The sequence below is a fragment of the Xiphias gladius genome, chromosome 6, assembly GCF_016859285.1.
Source record: "Xiphias gladius isolate SHS-SW01 ecotype Sanya breed wild chromosome 6, ASM1685928v1, whole genome shotgun sequence".
NCBI classification, from domain to species: Eukaryota; Metazoa; Chordata; class Actinopteri; order Istiophoriformes; family Xiphiidae; genus Xiphias; species Xiphias gladius.
The window spans coordinates 10,388,325-10,396,551 of record NC_053405.1 but is presented as its reverse complement, the minus strand read 5'-3'; positions in this window follow the sequence as shown (position 1 = coordinate 10,396,551).

Sequence of the window (8,227 nt, the reverse complement as noted above, 5' to 3'; positions counted from 1 at the left end):
TATTATTTACAGAAGCCTCCCTAAGAAGTTCTGCAACAGCAACATAAACAATCTTATGTTTCATAAGTGCATGTGCACTTGCTGCACTGAGTTGGCTGTGTAACTTAAACATTAGCAGCAGCAGAGTTCTTGCTGCTGCCCTGAAAGCAGGGCAGAGACTACAGTACAGACCTGTGCATATCTTATAGTTTCAAAACAGCAATGAGATGTCTATTTCTTCAAGTGTTCTTCACTAATCTGCTCACCAGAGAGGAAAACCTTAGACTGTCCATTGTGCAGCAACAGGAATTACTGTACATGTGTTTTGACTCCCTCTTCCTGCCTAATTTCTGTCTGTCTTGGCAGGACGACCAGTCTTCTGTGCAACAGACTGCTTGTGAGTTTTTCGGGCTTTACTTTACAAGCTCTGGTTCACTTGTAATTGTGCAGCTTAAACAAGCCAAAAACAAAATTGCAACAGAGAGATTCACAGTAAGGTTTTGAATGACAAAAAACCAGGTGCAGGTGGTGTATCACCTTAAGGCTCAATTTAAATACAAACAGAACATCTGTAAAAACTGATCTATTTGTTAGTAGGCCTCTTGGGCTTGGGAATCAGGGGTCAGAGTTTCAACTTCAAACATCATTTCTTCTATGATTTTTGAAAATTGACACTTAAACGTAATGTTTTGCTAGGTCCGCTGAAAGGAAAAACTTGTTTGTCTACTGTTAAGAAAGTCACCAGAAAGTGAATTCACACTGTATTTACATGTTCTTTAGGCCTTCTTCCTGTAGCTTTACTTGAATGCTATGTAGAAAAGCAAAGACCATCTAATGAAACAGTGTTTTGACCAACTATTAGTAGGTTTCTTTTAATGTTTGGCACCTAAACATGATTTTCCATTTCCTCTGGCAGATGCAGCAAAAGTAATTTGCTGGAGCAAAAAATAAAATGCAGCTGGAGGGTTATGCAATGGAAAACCTAAGTGGTACAACCTTGCCTCTGTCCAGGTGGAATTGATTTTCAGCTGTGGCAGATAGAGAAATTTTGCCCAAATATACTTTACTTGGATTTTAGTGCATGTTTTTCCAATCAATGAGGTGGTGATGGATTTGGATTTGGAAAGGAGACACTCATCCAGGATTTGTACTTTTGGGCTTTTTTTAAACCACTATCTATCAACTGAGGTCTTTTATAGCAACATTCTGCCACACATCCAAATACTTCCATCAGGGGGGTTTTACAGGAAGTGTTGCCAAGATAGCGCATTTGTCGCTAGATTTACAGACTTTTCTTCACAAAAGCACCTAGCGACATATCTAGCAACTTTTTGGACAAACATTAGCTACTTTCTGTAGAAGAGAGTTGGCAGTGTTGCCCCTTGAGATTGAGGTCGGGCTTTCTGCCCCTGCAGGCGCACCTCTCCATGCGTCTCATTCGATTGACCGCACAGCAGCTGACACGGATGTGAATGAGCTTCTAACTTTCTCTCCGACTAATCATTTTACAGGTAAATACACCCGAAATCACAGCATCAAGCCACCGTCTTTAACTTATGTGTATTGTGATTTTGACAGACGAAGTCGCGGTCATAAAATCAGGATTTCAGCAGTACAGAGCAGCAGCTTGGAAATGGCTTGGAAGTGACTGCTGGTTAACATGTAGACTTAATGGGCCTCGTTTCAGTCACTATTTTTTACTTGTTCAGTTGTCTTACAACAGAAACAGAAAACATGTAAATGAAAACAGCTTTATTGGGAATTCAGCTGTATTAAATTATTGTATATGAGAGCACAGGGAGTAGGAGAGAAGCAAACAGATGAAGGGTGGTCCATACATGTACTAGGTTTTGACCTGGTCTTGTTTGAGTGTCTTGCTCACGGGCATCTTGATGGCCATAGCTTAGGGTTGTGAAAGAGTTTCATTTTTATTTGCATAACTGTTCTGTAACCCTCAGGGTCAAGTTGGGGTTTTGAACCTACAACTTTCACAAGCTTTCTTCTCAAGCTAAGTCTGATATAGTTTGGTCACATTTATTTTTAAACCCTAGTAGTATTACCATAAACAAATAAGACCATCATATCGAAACCTGATAGCCTGAAGTGACCACAACTCTCCAGCCTCCAGATTGAATTGGGAGGAAAATGTGATGAATTGCTTAACAGACAAAAGCGGAGAGAGGCAAGTTCCCACAGTATCACAAACACTCCAAAACAATTCTTTATTATATATCTCACAATTTGATCAATTAGTTCCAATAAAAATATAAAAATCTCTAAGAGCCAAATCAGTTTGTTTTCATGCCATTCGTGTGAGCGGGGAATCAGCAGGAAATTATCAAGCTAAGCTACAAAGGGACTTTAATGTGCATGCTCTGTGGGCCCATGAATGCAGAAGCTCTAGAAATCCCAAAAAGTTTTTTCTACATACTCTCCAAGTGAGAAATTTGAATGAATGGAGTGCCATCTTAGAGGGCTATACAGAGTTCTCTTTACACAGCCATGGAAGAAAGGGCACAGTACTGTCTGTAAATTTATAGAGTTTTCGGTGTGTGCAAATAGTGGAAGGAGTATAAGGTTGATGATAACCTCACCTCCAAAGTGTTCAGTCTCTTCAATAAGGACAATGGGGACAGAGAACAATCAGGTTTATGGGAAATTTGGTTTTAATCGTGCACAACATTAGAGGTAGCGATACTGCTGGCATGAAGTAGAGGTGACCAATGGCTCGCACCATGGTCTTCTTTGTTTATTAAAATTATAACAAAGTATCACTAAGATTTGATAGGAATTAGTGATTGTTCAAAGGCCATAAATACCACCCTTTGACCCCCCTCCCCCCTTTTGCTGTGAATGAAATGTACTCACTCAACTAAGTTTGAGAGAAGCATAAAGGAAGAAATTTGTGTGGTGTTATCAGTGAAAGTATCAAAAATGATCTACTGCATTTAGGGCTGCTCTGGGCTGCTCCAGCAGTATAAAGGCTGCCTTTGGTCACACGTTACAAAACCTGTGAGTCAGCACAGAACAGTTACTATCTCACACTGTGGTGGACTGATAACTGCTCTGCATTAAGCGAAGCTCCTGGCAGAGTTATAGGGTGAGGTCAGGGGTCAGGAGTCTGACCTCCAGCAGTGTCTCCTTTTCTGCCTCAGACATCCAATGAGTGCGTTGATCCCACAGGGCTGAAGACCCACAAACAGGACATTATCATACAGTGTATGTTTCTCTGCCCATCAAATCTACACCCAGATCTGCCTTCACCCATGACTAATACAAGCAAAAATAGATTTTTCCCATCTGAAAGCATTTCCATATTGCTGCAATCTATTGTCTATTGTCTTAACACAATATTAATTCCTTCATACAGCCACTAAAACAAGTTTCCTTTTTATCCTAAAAACCTGGTGTGTGATATGTTTGTGATAACTAATTTCTGCTCTCTAATTAATTTCCAGTGGGTATGTGCTGTTCGACATTTTGACAGCATTCACTAGGGTCAAACTGATTGGGTGTTTTTTTTGCAGATACACAACAAGTATTTTACAATATGTATTAATTATAAAGTCAGACAAAAAAACAGACTACTCTTTTTTAGGTTATAAAATGCCTCTGAAGCAGGGGACACAGCAACTTCATTTTTTCAGCCTTTGAATGAGGAATTTTATTACATAACTGATTTTTTGAAGCCGAACAAAAACAGTGATATCTGAGATTGGCAACATTGGCTAATATCAGGCTAAAATTTATCTAAAACAGTTATGAAATGTGTTGGCAGTTATGAAATCTGTCAACCAGCATCTGTCCAACCCAAAGGCCTCAAACGGAGACCAAGGCAAACTGTCCTGAATTGGCTACGGTGTGCAGTGATTCCATGTTTGCTCTGATGAGTGCAGATTACTGGGAGTGTAATGTATATTAATAGATTGTGTCTGATCGCCAGTGAAGACAGCAGCCAGCGTTAGCATGTCCAGGAAAATAAGTTTAGGACTTGGCAGCTGGCAGAGTCCAGGAATAGTTTTAGTTCTCATGAGCTCTGTGACCGACAGCCAGCTTACATTAGACTGAGCTTGTCACAGAGACCGAGACACTGCTGCCTCTGACCGCGCTGACCCTCTGTTATCAAGGATTTATAACAGCTCTCACCTACTAAAAAACAAGACCAAATGGCAGTACAAGCACTCCCTACACACACCTAATATTTCGTTGCAATGTTTTTACAACCAGTCTTTTCTATATTCTTTCCATGATTAATTCCAAATTAATCAATAATTTTCCTTTCTTTCACATGGTTTCTTCCCAAATCACTTAACCAGCTATTTCTGTTCCCTTTTTCCTAAGAACTATCCCAAACCAATCAGTGCTGCATGCATTCTCTCTGTGCCCATTATTAAGTACAAAATCCTCATCTTTATCAGCTGCTTCTTCTCCTCATCCCCACCATCACATTTACATCATGTTGATGTTAATTATTGCACGTTGTCCCTGATAAATAAATGGATAAAGTACAGTAAATCAAGTTCAGCTTATCTAAAAACTCACAATGTTCTGGGTATCTTCATGGTACTCCACAGAATGAAAACATTTGGCTGGTTTGTGTGGTTAGTTGTTTCTATCACTGCAGTATTTTTGCCTATTTTTCATCCTCTGGCCTTTTACCTCAGTCAGTTTTGTTGTTAATTAATTTCCTCATAAGGATTAATAAAGTTTAATTTCTTTATGCCAATAGCATATTATCTGCATTTGTGTAAAGTGTTTTAAAAAATTCTTATGCTGCCTCCCTTCAATAATTTTCCCTATTCCCATAACTAGTACATTATACAGTATACTGTAAGTGCAACACTGTATATATTGTTGTTATCTCAGTGTTTCACTGGTGTTTAATTTTGTCTAAAAGTGTATTTTTATTGAGGAATATTACATTTGGGGTAAAACAGATCCCTATACCAAAAAATCTAATTGACTAAACAAGACATAAATCACTCATCTTATGCAGTGAGGCTTAAAGAAGACACTCTCTTGAATCTTTTCTAGAATCTTTCCAGAATCCACATATAGATCTACAATTTATAGCCACAAATACAGACGGGTGACAAATTAAAGGTAAAATCTGAAAAAATAGTGAAACAAGATGACAATGCCCCCATCCATAGGGCATAAGGGGTCACTGAATGGTTTGATGAAAATGATGCGAATCATATGCTGAGGCCTTCGCGGTCACCAAATCTCAGCTCAGTTGAAAACTTATGGGAGATTGTGGACTGACGTGTTAGACAGTGCTCTCCACCACCATCATCAAAACACCAAATGAGGGAATATCTTTTGGAAGAATGGTGTTCATCCCTCCAGTAGAGTTCCAGAGACTTGCGCGGAAGCTGTTCTGGCGGCTCCTGGTGGCCCAGCACCTTACTAAGACAACTCATGTTGGCTTTTCCCTTAATTTGTCACCCGTCTTTAGTTGCCTTATGAATACACCCACTGTAGCATGGGAACAAACTGTCCCACCAGAGGTATGTGTGGATGTTCAGTAATCCCAAGCATGCCTGCCTGATAATCGATATGCCTAATCTGACTCTCTTGGACACCTCCCGATTCCTTATGTAATGTGTGTGGGGGAACACCTGCCCCGTACTTTAAGACCTGATCACCCCGACATCATCACCCCTGCTCTTACTCTGCTCTGGGTCCTCTTACACTTCTGGGGAATGTGTATCCAAATTGTTCCTGTTGACAACAAGCGCATGACAGGGCGCTTAAAGAAAAAGTTCAGCCAGTTTGAGTCAGAGGAAAGATGAGGAGGAGGGTAAGGAGGGAGGGAGGGGAGGCAGGGAGGTGAGGAGGGGTATATAGCCCAAGGAGTCAGCCTACGCTGGTTCAGACCGGTTCCTGCCCCCTTCCCCTTCTCCTCTCTTGCTTCTCCTCCTCCTCTTTTCCTCTAGTTTACTATCCTCATCTCATCTCTGTTTTTCCTTCCTCTAATTTTCTTTTTCTCCCTCACTCCTTCCTCTTCTTTTCCTTTTCTTTCCTCTTAGTCTATTTGCGTCTATTCTCCACTTCTCTCCACAGCTTCCCTTCCCTCTTGTCCTCTTATTTCCCTTTTACAAATGTTTGGCTGCAAACTTGACTAACCACTATATCTTGAGAGAGAAAGAGATTATGCACCGTTAAAACAGAATAATTCATCATCTTGATACGGTTTGAATGTGTGTAAAACCGAGTTTGCAGGCTTTTCAATGTAAACACTTCATTTTGTAAACACTGTTGGCACCATGTTTCTGACAATCATGAGAGGTCATAGGCCAGTGTGTCCTAGCAGTTGGAGAACCAGGTATCAGTAACATCTAAGATGTATGTGTTTTTTGAGGCTAGAGTTCAAGAAAAACAAGCTTCCCTAAAGGCTAAACTCTAGCAAAAACTAAAGATTAACACACTGGAAGGTGGGTCTCATTTTTACTGCCGGTTGTTGATATTCTAAACAGAGATGGATGGGCTTTGGTATTTCTCAGCAAAACTGCAGACTCTCACTTTTCTTCTGAGCTGCAGGGTCTGTTCTCCTAGAGGAGGCTGAAGATGTAAACATTGCGAGGCTGAACAATGTTTCCTTCTCCACGCTGCTGGCCAGATAGATTAGAGACTGTCAGCAGTGAGATCTGACGCAACAGCTCAGCCAGCTGAGACGAAAGACTGATGGAAGATTCTTGAACCAGAGATGTTCTTTAGTGGGTTATGTTTTCAGTACAGCTTGTTCAAGTTTCATAGTGAAGTGCACTATGATATTAAAGCTACGTTCATTTCCCGAAAGTGTTACCACTGATTCATTAGTAGCAAATTTAAAAGTACTAACACAGACATCATTCAGACAGAGTTTTGTGCCATGTTTTGCTCCATACAAAGGTTGTGGGTGAAATGGATGCTCCCCTCCTACCAGTGACCAATCCTTTCTTGCCCAGTTATCTTTAGCTCTTCTCTTATATATTCATAACAACTCTCTGAAAACACATTCAATCATAAAGTTGTTTATGAAAGCTATTTGCGGGATCCCGTGCAAGATTCCCGTGCACAAACAAAAAGCTCTGGTGACAGGGAGACATTCGATAGCTTGACTTACTAATTAAGGCTTGTTTACTGCCTCTGTGAGGTGTAGCGGGCAGATTTGCTGAGCATGTAGACACACCATCCGATAATCTCATTGACCTCCACCAGTTATTCCTCTTAAGGGAGGTCATGTAGATTTATTTTTATTTATACTTTTTTGTCTCATCATCCTTCTCTGGTTACAGGAATACAGTCAGACTCTCTGGCACTGACTCTACCATTGACCACCTTAGCATTGGTTGAACGTAGTGCTGAAGTACGGCAGGTGCTTCTACCGAAGTTAGCATGCTGATCAGCTAGCCCCGGACCGGCCGGCCCAGCTCGTCACTTTTCCATTAGCCAGTCACTGTAGCGTCCAGTCTGCTCTCAGTCCAACATGAGAGGATGAAGAACTAGAGTTGTCCATAGAGCGTATTCTAACCTTTTGTAAATGCAATGATGGCTGAAGCTCTTGGCAAGCAACCACTATCACCACAACCCCCTTCTCCTTGCAACTTCCTTACATATGAAATAAATGTATATAAAGCTTGCTAACAGTGCAAATGAAAGTTTAGTTTGTTGTTTGTTTGTTTGTTTTGTTTTGTGCTACTACTCTTTTTCCTCTGCTCCAATACAAAAATGTCAGTAGACATTTTTTTTGCAATTAGTGAAAGATTGTTAAGATACTTTATATACAGTCTTCATGTATGTGTTGCACTCATGCTTGACACTGGCAGCGCTAGTGCTTTACTGCCCCTGTTGAGCTACAGGATCACTAGCACTCTGCAGCTACATGTTAACACTTACCTTCTTCTTTCCCATGGTCACCGGTGATTTAAACTATTTCTCTGACCAAGATAGGAGAGCAAAATATTTTTCACCATTGCGGCCAACACCAGATATCAACTATAATGACACACTAGGTGTTTCAAGGAGAGCCACTGGCGGCCTGTCTGTCTAAGACAGAGACCACAAAAACCCAGTGACATCACCAAGCACTTCATGTCAAAACACAAACATCATCACACCTTGCAATTTAAATTCTCTACCCATAAGCAAAGTGGGGGTGAACTGTCACTCTGATAACGATGGCTGCATTTGATTAGCACTTTCTACAAGTTTCAACAGGTGCGATGCGTAAAAATGGAAGGAAACAAAACCAACATGTAGACAA